Consider the following 11997-nt stretch of genomic DNA (forward strand, 5'->3'; position numbering starts at 1 on the left):
TCGTTGCTAGATTACTCCATAGATTGATCTTGGTGTTGCATAGAAAATTTTGAATTTCTGCTACGATCCCCAACACTAGTGTTGCGCCACCTTTATGTGATCTATATGATCAATGTGTGTGAACTTAATTTCATGTTGCTATGACATAGCTGAACTAGTGTTGCGCCGGGCCCGTCATTCAGTGGCGGGCACGGCAAATGACCCGCCATAGCTACCAAATCCAGCAATGGCGAGCAGCTTGACATGCCCGCCACTGCAGAGTCTCTAACAGTAGTGGGCATGCGCCCGCCACTCATGCCATTATAGCAGTGGCGGGAGGTCAGTGGCGGCGCCCTTGGAAGACTCGCCTGCCACTACTGGCTTTTCTCGCCCGCCACTGTTAGGCATTCCTGCAGTAGTGTTGCCACTTCAATGGCACTACCATATCCGCGGTCTATCCCCATTGAGATTCAATAAGTGACTAGTCGATTTATACATCATTCCAAGCTCCCACAAGTTAGAGGCCGCCTACGTGGACAGGGTAGTACACCATCTGACTTACGAGTAGGATGATGACAATAAAAGGGCACACTCACATAATAGGCTAGGGCCTTCTCGGGATAAGGCAAGTGTGGTTGCATATTATTTAGTTCGGCTTAGTGATACCATGAGTCGATCTCATCGACGATGGAGGATGTTTGTTAGTTCAAGTTGAAGGAAATATGCCCTAGAGGCAATAATAAAGTTGTTATTTATTTCCTTATATCATGATAAATGTTTATTATTCATGCTAGAATTGTATTAACCGGAAACATAATACATGTGTGAATACGTAGACAAACTTAGTGTCACTAGTATGCCTCTACTTGACTAGCTCGTTAATCAAAGATGGTTATGTTTCCTAACCATGAACAAAGTGTTGTTATTTGATTAACCAGGTCACATCATTAGTTGAATGATCTGATTGACATGACCCATTCCATTAGCTTAGCACCCGATCGTTTAGTATGTTGCTATTGCTTTCTTCATAACTTATACATGTTCCTATAACTATGAGATTATGCAACTCCCGTTTACCGGAGGAACACTTTGGGTACTACCAAACGTCACAACGTAACTGGGTGATTATAAAGGAGTACTACAGGTGTCTCCAAAGGTACATGTTGGGTTGGCGTATTTCGAGATTAGGATTTGTCACTCCGATTGTCGGAGAGGTATCTCTGGGCCCTCTCGGTAATGCACATCACATAAGCCTTGCAAGCATTACAACTAATATGTTAGTTGTGAGATGATGTATTACAGAACGAGTACAGAGACTTGCCGGTAATGAGATTGAACTAGGTATTGGATACCGACGATCGAATCTCGGGCAAGTAACATACCGATGACAAAGGGAACAACGTATGTTGTTATGCGGTCTGACCGATAAAGATCTTCGTAGAATATGTAGGAGCCAATATGGGCATCTAGGTCCCGCTATTGGTTATTGACCGGAGACGTGTCTCGGTCATGTCTACATTGTTCTCGAACCCGTAGGGTCCGCACGCTTAAGGTTACGATGACAGTTATATTATGAGTTTATGCATTTTGATGTACCGAAGGTTGTTCGGAGTCCCGGATATGATCATGGACATGACGAGGAGTCTCTAAATGGTCGAGACGTAAAAATTGATATATTGGAAGCCTATGTTTGGATATCGGAAGTGTTCTGAGTGAAATCGGGATTTTACCGGAGTACCGGGAGGTTACCGGAACCCCCCGGGAGCTATATGGGCCTTAGTGGGCTTTAGTGGAAAGGAGAAAGGGGCAGCCCAAGGTGGCTGTGCGCCTCCCCCCTTCCCCTAGTCCTATTAGGACTAGGAGAGGTGGCCGGCCCCCTCTGTCTCTCTTTCCCCCCTCAAGGAGTCCTATTCCAACTAGGATTGGGGGGGGGGGGATCCTACTCCCAGAGGGAGTAGGACTCTCCTGGCGCGCCTCCTATGGCCGGCCAGCCTCCCCCCTCTAATCATTTATATACTGAGGCAGAGGCACCCCAGAAACACACAAGTTGATCTACGTGATCTATTCCTTAGCCGTGTGCGGTGCCCCCAGCCACCATAGTCCTCGATAATACTGTAGCGGAGTTTAGGCGAAGCCCTGCTGCTGTAGTACATCAAGATCGTCACCACGCCGTCGTGCTGACGGAACTCTTCCCCGACACTTTGCTGGATCGGAGTCCGGGGATGGTCATCGAGCTGAACGTGTGCTCAAACTCGGAGGTGCCGTAGTTTCAGTGCTTGATCGGTTGGATCGTGAAGACGTACGACTACTTCCTCTACGTTGTCAACGCTTCCGCAGTCGGTCTGCGTGGGTACGTAGACAACACTCTCCCCTCTCGTTGCTATGCATCACCATGATCTTGCGTGTGCGTAGGAAATTTTTTAAAATTACTACGAAACCCATCACAAGTGTTATCTTAACATGTCCATCATCTCACTATTTCATCAACACTTTTGAGCATGTAAAATCATGATTATATCATTTAACAACTTTTACCAAACTTCCCTTATGAAGTGAATATTTATAATAACATTTGTACGACATTAGAGGCATGGCACATAAATGATGCAAACATGGCATCAATGTAACATAATCCTAAAACATGAGATAAAATCATGCATCAACATGATACTTGCAGAATGAAAATATTAGCAACTATCATATCGAAACTATAACTTGCGCTACCACAAGGAAGAGTTGACCATAACATGCATATGCGATAAGAGACATAAGATTTTAGGACACACATATACATAAAGTTCAAGCAAATTCAACACATAAAGTTTGCGGCTCATGGTAATAGGTTGGCTTGCCTTTGATGAGAGAGTACCATTGGCTCAAACAAATCTTGAATATCCCGCGACAAAAAATCCAAAAAAGTCCTCACCACAGAAAGGCGACATTCAGTACATAACGAATAGCTGCCAAAATAATTAGATTATATGACTATTAAACCAGCACCATTCGACCTAGCTTTTCAAAATATGAATCTGGGATTTTGAACCACACGATCTTATCAGCGGTTGCAAAGATATGGACGTTCGTTCGTTAGGAAGTAAAACAAACAAAACTAGGAGAACGCCCGTGCGTTGCTACGGGCTACAATACATATAAATGAATCAAACAAATAATTAAGGTCATCGCCAAGGTCAAAACGTCTTTCTCCATCATACATCCGGATGCGTTAGGACATCAAACAGGCACCTTGCAGGCTCTCCAAAATTCAACTATTTGGACAATCCGAACTCCTTCAAATCAAGCCCATATGTGGGGGAGAAATGTGATTGTCTGGATTATCTGGCATGTTATCTCTCGCACACGATCCCAACACAAAAACCCCACCCCACAGCACACCCTTTCCCTTTTCCAGGAGCCCTCGGCTTTAAAATTGAATGAGACTCACCTCACCTTACTTCGCCACAGACCGCCATGGAGGAGTCCCTCGCCAACCGCCCCGCTCTCCGCCCTAATACAACCCCACCCTTGTTCTCTTGCCGATCTGCCACCGCCACCAAGCAGGACGCGTGCGCCACCCCTGATGCCCTAAGCCAAGAAGGCAGATCCAATGTCTCTTGAGTCATTGCCACATTGTTACATGCAGTTGAATATCATGCATTACCACAAACAAAAATATGATGACAGAGGGAGTATTATTCTCCTGATTCTGATACACCACCAAGCCTAACAAAGCAATAGAGTGCACCAAACTCAAAGTTGTTTGTATAAGCAGATTGTCAGATAATTTTGAGGGGTTCGCGGAGGAGCAAATTAAAGCAACATATGCATACCATTGTATTCTGAAAGAAAATGCCATGGTACTTACTACTCTTCCAAACTTATTCTTGATGGAAATACATATATATTGGTGAATACACATCATCTTTATTTTAATCCATATACATTTATTAGCTCGTGAACATGAACTTTAGTTTTGCAGGAGAGAACCTGAGGATGCTATTTTTTGTTAGTACACATGCCATTGCAAACCTAGCTAGATCTGTTCTCTCCAATTAATGCCATCTGAATTAATCCACGGATCCGTTTCCATCGTGTGTCATTAGGAGGTCCCTTGAACAAGCACAAGCAGAATACATAACATTTGCATTGCATCCGTTTTACAGAACGACCATGAGTAATAAAAGGATAAAATGTGTCCAAAGTCCAAACTCTAGAGTATGATATGTTCCGCTTCTTGGATAGGGTTGGAGTTGAGTACCTCTTTATTGCCAAGGGTGCCGAAGAGTGCCTCCTCACCATAATTTCCTTGTTGGTAAGCTTGATTTTCTTCGAGACAATCCTTTTTCTTAAAAATAACAAAACTAAAACAATCAGTTCTTAAACATGGTCTATGCTTTCAGATTTCCTCGTTGGGTTCCAATCCTGATTTTCCAGCTTCTTCTTGAGTGTCCACGTTTGCTTCTAATCAAAGGTAAATTTAGCATTAGTGTACGAACTTCAATAGCAGTTTCTTCAGGTATCACGACATCTTGTAATTTGTGATTCTAACAATTACTGTCTTACCTGCAATTGCTAAATTTATACAGTGAAAATACACTTCTATGTTGAAAGAACTTCTCTCAATTCGATCATACCAATATTTTAGCTAATGCCATTACAAGAAAAATTAGCTGCAAGCAGAACCTGAGATGCTGAGTATACATACTTGTGAGCTAATCTATTTTTTCAGTTAATTTAATAAAACTGATTTAATGGGCCATAAAGTCCCTAGTCTCAAATCTTTGAACTCGAATAATAATAGCGGCATAGTATTGTGGTTGTATCAGAAAGGTAACTTGCACAGCATATCGGCGAGTGGCTCCCGCGGGAGGTGGCTGCAGCGGTGAGCGGCTCCCGCGGCTGCTCGGGCGGCGGCTTCCGCGGGTGGCGGCTCCAGCGGCGAGCGGCTCCTACGGTGGCTCCCGCAGCGAAGGGCGGATAGCGGCTACCGGAGTTTGCGAGGCGGCGAACGGCGTGTGAGGAGGAGGGGGAGGTCGTGCACGCAGGGGCTAGTGTCGTGCGAAGAGGGAGGTCAGAGAGGGCATGAGGAGGGGGGTCATCGCCGAAGAACCACGCCGTCGTGAGGTGGAGAGCCAGATCGGGGATTGGGGTGCGGCGGCGGGTGTGGCTAGAGGCGGGGAGACGAGGGGTAGGGTTCGAGGGAGGGAGGGAGCCTCGTTCGTCTAATTTTTCACGTTACGTGCGAGGGGCCTTGTCCTGGTTAAATTTCGTAGGTTATTTTTCGTAGATTTATTTTAGGACCAAAAAAACAGTGAAGGTGGAAAGAAAATTAACCGACGGAGACTACCAACTATTGCACGCGAGTAGAGATTAATTATTATTATTAGAGAATTAGAGATTAGAGATTATTTGTTTCCTGAAAATCTATTATTTGTTTCCTAAAGCAAATTGCATTAATGAGAGAGATCCGTTGATTTGGCTAAGGTAGGAAAGAATATATTATTTGTTTGCTAAAGCAAATTGCATTAATTGGAGAGATCCGTTGATTTGGCTAAGGTAGGAAAGAATCTATTATTTGTTTCCTAAAAAAATTGCATTAATGGGAGAGATCCGTTGATTTGGCTAAGGTAGGAAAGAATCTATTATTTGTTTCCTAAAGAAAATTGCATTAATGAGAGAGATTTGTTGATTTGGCTAAGGTAGGAAAGAATCTATTATTTGTTTGGTAAAGCAAATTGCATTAATGGGAGAGATCCGTTGATTTCGCTAAGATAGAAAAGAATCTATTATTTGTTTCCTAAAGCAAATTGCATTAATGAGAGAGATTCGTTGATTTGGCTAAGGTAGGAAAGTTAGATCCGTGAGGTGGGACGAGGTACCAAAAAAACAATGGGAGGTGGGACGAAAAAAACCATAGGAGTAGAGAGTTGTCCCTGGTTAACCTACGAAAAAAAACCAGCGGAGATGGGACGAAAAAAAACCTGGAAGCGAGACTACCAACTGCTCCCTTAGGAGTAGAGATTACTGTCTTACCTACAATTGCTAAATTTATACAGTGAAAATACACTTCTATGTTGAAAGAACTTCTCTCAATTCGATCATACCAATATTTTAGCTAATGCCATTACAAGAAAAATTAGCTGCAAGCAGAACCTGAGATGTTGAGTATACATACTTGTGAGCTAATCTATTTTTCAGTTAATTTAATAAAACTGATTTAACGGGCCATAAAGTCCCTAGTCTCAAATCTTTGAACTCGAATAATAATAGCGGCATAGTATTGTGGTTGTATCAGAAAGGTAACTTACACAGCATATCAGCGAGTGGCTCCCGCGGGCGGCGGCTGCAGCGGTGAGCGGCTCCCGCGGCTGCTCGGGCGGCGGCTTCCGCGGGCGGCGGCTCCAGCGGCGAGCGGCTCCTACGGTGGCTCCCGCGGCGAAGGGCGGATAGCGGCTACCGGAGTTTGCGAGGCGGCGAACGGCGTGTGAGGAGGAGGGGGAGGTCGTGCACGCAGGGGTTAGTGTCGTGCGAAGAGGGAGGTCAGAGAGGGCATGAGGAGGGGGGTCATCGCCGAAGAACCACGCCGTCATGAGGTGGAGAGCCAGATCGGGGATTGGGGTGCGGCGGCGGGTGCGGCTAGAGGCGGGGAGACGAGGGGTAGGGTTCGAGGAAGGGAGGGAGCCTCGTTCGTCTAATTTTTCATGTTACGTGCGAGGGGCCTTGTCCTGGTTAAATTTCGTAGGTTATTTTTCGTAGATTTATTTTAGGACCAAAAAAACAGTGAAGGTGGGAAGAAAATTAACCGACGGAGACTACCAACTATTGCACGCGAGTAGAGATTAATTATTATTATTAGAGAATTAGAGATTAGAGATTAGAGATTATTTGTTTCCTGAAAATCTATTATTTGTTTCCTAAAGCAAATTGCATTAATGAGAGAGATCCGTTGATTTGGCTAAGGTAGGAAAGAATATATTATTTGTTTGCTAAAGCAAATTGCATTAATAGGAGAGATCCGTTGATTTGGCTAAGGTAGGAAAGAATCTATTATTTGTTTCCTAAAGAAAATTGCATTAATGGGAGAGATCCGTTGATTTGGCTAAGGTAGAAAAGAATCTATTATTTGTTTCCTAAAGAAAATTGCATTAATGAGAGAGATTTGTTGATTTGGCTAAGGTAGAAAAGAATCTATTATTTGTTTGGTAAAGCAAATTGCATTAATGGGAGAGATCCGTTGATTTCGCTAAGATAGAAAAAAATCTATTATTTGTTTCCTAAAGCAAATTGCATTAATGAGAGAGATTCGTTGATTTGGCTAAGGTAGGAAAGTTAGATCCGTGAGGTGGGACGAGGTACCAAAAAAACCATGGGAGGTGGGTGGAAAAAAACCATAGGAGTAGAGAGTTGTCCCTAGTTAACCTACGAAAAAAAACCAACGGAAGTGGGACGAAAAAAACCTGGAAGCGAGACTAGCAACTGCTCCCTTAGGAATAGAGATTGTTTGGTAAAGCAAATTGCATTAATGGGAGAGATCCGTTGATTTCGCTAAGATAGAAAAGAACCTATTATTTGTTTCCTAAAGCAAATTGCATTAATGAGAGAGATTCGTTGATTTGGCTAAGGTAGGAAAGTTAGATCCGTGAGGTGGGACGAGGTACCAAAAAAACCATGAAAGGTGGGACGAAAAAAAACCATAGGAGTAGAGAGTTGTCCCTGGTTAACCTACGAAAAAAAACCAACGAAGGTGGGACGAAAAAAAATCTGAAAGCGAGACTACCAACTGCTTTCGTAGGAGTAGAGATCTTCCATTTTAGCTATTAACTGACGAACGCCCACCTTTTCAGCGTCGAGGTGAGGCCGAAAGGGTCGTTCCACTTAAGTGGAATGGGCCCGGGTCATCAGTGCCTCCTGCTGACAGGTGGGGCACTGGTTAACTCTTCCTCTGCCTGACGAGTAGGACCAAGGATCTCAATGGTCAGCCTGTCCTTTTTTTTATTTGCTTTGATCAAATCTCCTTTCTTTCTTCTTCTCAATGACGAGTGGGACCAAGGGTCTCACCGGGCGCAGCAGAACGGCTCGGCCGCCGATGCGGCCGTCGGATGGCGGTGCCAGGACGCTCGCCGACGAGCGTAGGATGACCGCCGGTGTTAGCCAGTCCTCACCGCCCCTTAGGGATAGCGTACGGACGTCGGGGCGACCGAGACGAAGGCATCGCGTCCCATTGCGGACGGTGACGACTGACGACCGGCACGAGGATCTCCTGCGTGGGACACGAAGCTCGAAGGCGCCGATATCGCTCTCTCTCTGGTGTCTCAATGGGTGGCTCTGGTGAATGGAACAGAAAGAGAAGGCCCCGAGGATCGGCTGCGGGCGCCATTGACGGGGAGGAGAAATGCGGGCACTGGAACTCGATTCAAAGGACTGGGCTGGAGGTCGTACAACAGACAACGGAGGATAGGGCTGGCGCGCTGCCACGAACAGAAGAGCGGGAGGGGGAAGGATGGAGCCCGACCCTTTGTGTGCCAGGAAGGTGGTGACCACCATGGGAGCTCTGCGAATGCCCTGGTGTGCTACGCGTGTACCTGGAGCTCCACTGCTGCTGACCTTATCTTGTCGCCCCAGTGCACCTCTGGGACAGCTTCAGGCCGTCGCCAGGTCCAGCACCACAAGGCAACCATGGCATGAAATATTTGCCCATTGGCAACTGACGCACACAAGGTGTTCGACAGCGATTCTGATTCCTTCTTCGACTCTATTTGCTGTGGAAGTTGGGCCATGGGAAGTGGATATGCATCAATGGTAGGCCTACCAAATTGAACGACAAAACTAGGAAGTTGGATCAATGAGGCGAGGATCCTAGCAGGCATGGTGGCTTTATGGAGGAAGAAGGGACCAAGGGTTCCTTGAAAGCTATGGAGGATGAGAGCAACAGCGACACGTGCAGTAGGAGCCCTATGCCGGCTACGAGTCCCTCAACTGAAGCTAGTGATCGATTCTCTGCTGCACAAACACACACGTGTCGGACAGGACAGCTAAATCGTGATTAATTCCATCAAATCTAAATCCTAATTAACTTCAACAGTGCTGGCCTTTCTGCGCGTGTTCGCCGAGGAGTCTGGCATGGCCCGGCCCCGGCGCGTCAAGCAATGTGCCGAGGTGGTGTGGCGCTGCGCCTCGGTGGTCGCGGGGCAAGGGATGTGAGGTGGAGCGCCCTGAGGGCAGTGAGAAGGCCGTCGAGTGGAGTCCTTCGATGTCGTCGTCGTCGTTTGCAACAGCTGCTGCAGTGCACCATGCCACTCGTGCTCAGGGACACACCACGGCGACGACCACAAGGAGGAGTAGACTCAGCTAGACCAAAAGCCTACATGCACACAGATCAACAGATGGATGCACCGTGCCAAGTTATAGGAGTATTTAAGCAAAAACTACCACATTTCACACAAACGTGACACAAAACTACCACTTTACGATTTTGTGCGGAAAACTACCACTTTTGTCCTAATCCGTGGCAAAAAACTACCAAGTCTCGAAACCGGTCGCTTCGCCCGCGCTAAATAGCAAACTGACCAGCCGGTCCCACGTTTCAGGTGCCACGGTGGCCAACCGACGCCCGCCGCGTGTTAACGGTGCGTCCGCGGTCGAAAACGGCGTTTGTCAGTTTGCGTTCAATGCACCAAAATGTGGGACTGGCCATTTGATGCTGATCCTCTGACGACGCTGTTTCCAACCGCGGACGCGCCGTTAACGTGCGGCGGGCATCGGTTGGCCACCGTGGCGCCTGAAACGTGGGACCGGCTGGTTAGTTTGGTGCTTAGCGCGGGTGAAGCGACCGGTTTCGAGACTTAATAGTTTTTTGCCACGGATTAGGACAAAAGTGATAGTTTTCCGCACAAAATCGTAAAGTGATAGTTTTCTGTCATGTTTCCGTGAAATGTGATAGTTTTTGGTTAAATACTCCAAGTTATAGCAACTATTTCATGTATTTTTTAAATTTAGGTATCAAACTGACCATGCCGTACAAGTTAAGGCACATGTATTTAACTCTTTTAGAAAGTTTCAGCTAAAATTTCGTTGCAAACCTGCTTATCATTTCAGCTTGAAGATAAATATATTCATGGTCACTGAAGTTGAGGTCAAAGCACACTACGGTCACCGAACTTCAGAATACGCTCAATACGATCATTGAATACAAATTGTGATGATTATACGGTCACTGATCAACCGTAAACTTCCGTATTTTGTCTAGTTGATGGTCAACTCGTGTGTGTGGCAATCTTTGACTGGTCACACTCTCTCTACCACGTGGGTCCCACATGTCAGTTGGGCAGAAGAAATAAATAAAGCAAACGCAATGGCGCCCGGCACGACCTACCACTACCGGTGCGGCAAGGCTGGCGACGAGCTCACCCTCCGGACCCCTCGGGCGTCGAGCTCGTCGTCACCGGCGACCTCGGCCAGACCCGCTGGACCGCGTCGACGCTGGCGCACATCGGCGGCGCGGACTACGACATGCTGCTGCTCCCGGGCGACCTGTGGTACGCGGACACGCAGCAGCCGCTGTCGGACTCGTTCGGGCGGCTGGTGCAGCCGCTGGCGAGCGCGCGGCCGTGGACGGTGACGTAGAGCAACCACGATAGGAAGGTGCTGCCCGTCGTCGGGTTCGCGCCCTTCAAGGCGTACAACGCGCGGTGGCGCATGCCGCACGAGGAGAGCGGCTCGCGGCTCGCTCGCCCTCCAAGTTCCAACCTCTACTACTAGTTCGACGTGGCCGGCGGCGCGGCGCACGTCGTGATGCTCGGCTCCTACACCGAATTCTAGCAAGGGTCGGAGCAGTAGGCGTGGCTGGAGCGGGACATCGCCGGCGTGGACCGGCGGAGGACGCCGTGGCTGCTGGTGCTGCTGCACGCGCCGTGGTACAACACCAACCAGGCCCACCAGGGGGGTGGCGAGGCGATGCGCGACGCCATGGAGACGCTCCTCTACGAGGCTAGCGTCGACGTCGTCTTCTCTGGCCACGCCCATGCCTACGAGCGATTCGTAAGCCAGCCTTTTATAGTTAGTTGATTATCTATATTGTTGCTCCATCAATGAACTGCAAGAGAAACTAATTTTCTGGCTGATGGATGAAACAGACGAGGATCTACGACAACGAGGCCGACGGCCGGGGCCCAATGTACATAACCATCGGCGACGGCGGCAATAGAGAAGGGCTTGCTCTCAAGTACGTACACGATCGGTCTCACCGCAACACGTTTGCTTTATTTATTTCTTCTGTCCGACTGACATGCAGGACCCACGTGGTAGAGAGAGCGCAGGACCAGTCAAAGATTGCCACACAGAACAGTTGACCGGTCAACCAGATAAAATACGGAAGTCTACGGTTTGCCAGTGACCGTATAATCACCACAACTCGTATTCGATAACCGTATTAAGTGTATTCTGAAGTTCAGTGACCGTAGTGTGCTTTGGCCTCAACTTCAGTGACCACAAGTGTATTTATCTCTTTCAGCTTGCTTTGCTAATGCGCGAGCACGCGCTCCTCGGTTTAAGACGGCCCAATTAGGTAGCAAGCCATGTTAAAATCAGGGACCCAAGAAAATTAGACAAACTTAGAGCATCTCCAACAGCCGCGCTGGAAAATTTGGGTTTTTTGCGCGCGCGCAACCGCTCCGGAAGCTCCAGCGGAGGCGCTAAAACCGCGCGCGGCATAAGTAGTTCAGCGCGCCGGCCGAAACGACATCGCACGCCGTTTATTTGCTGCGCCCGCTCCCGCACGCTGCACACTCGAGCGCTCATCGCGACTTCCACCTACCCCAATCCAAGCGCTGGCGCCGCCGCCCGCACCATTCCGGCGTTTCCCCGGCCTATCCCTGCGCCGCCGCTCCTTCCTTCGTCTCCCTGTAGTCGCTGCCGCCCCTCGCGCGTGCCATTCCTCCGACGAATAGCGCCCGGCCGCCCACTGCCGCTTGGCGCCCACAAGGTGTTCGATAAAGCGCTTGCAAGGTATGTATTGCTTCAACT

At 47.9% G+C, this 11997-nt stretch overlaps 1 pseudogene; it reads left to right on the top strand.

The window, feature by feature from the left end:
* The first annotated feature begins 10327 nt into the window (after window positions 1-10327).
* Window positions 10328-11539, top strand: LOC123153934 (purple acid phosphatase 22-like; annotated as a pseudogene).
* The last annotated feature ends 458 nt before the right edge of the window (window positions 11540-11997 follow it).

The sequence above is a fragment of the Triticum aestivum genome, chromosome 7A (genome assembly GCF_018294505.1).
Source record: "Triticum aestivum cultivar Chinese Spring chromosome 7A, IWGSC CS RefSeq v2.1, whole genome shotgun sequence".
Taxonomy (NCBI): Eukaryota; Viridiplantae; Streptophyta; class Magnoliopsida; order Poales; family Poaceae; genus Triticum; species Triticum aestivum.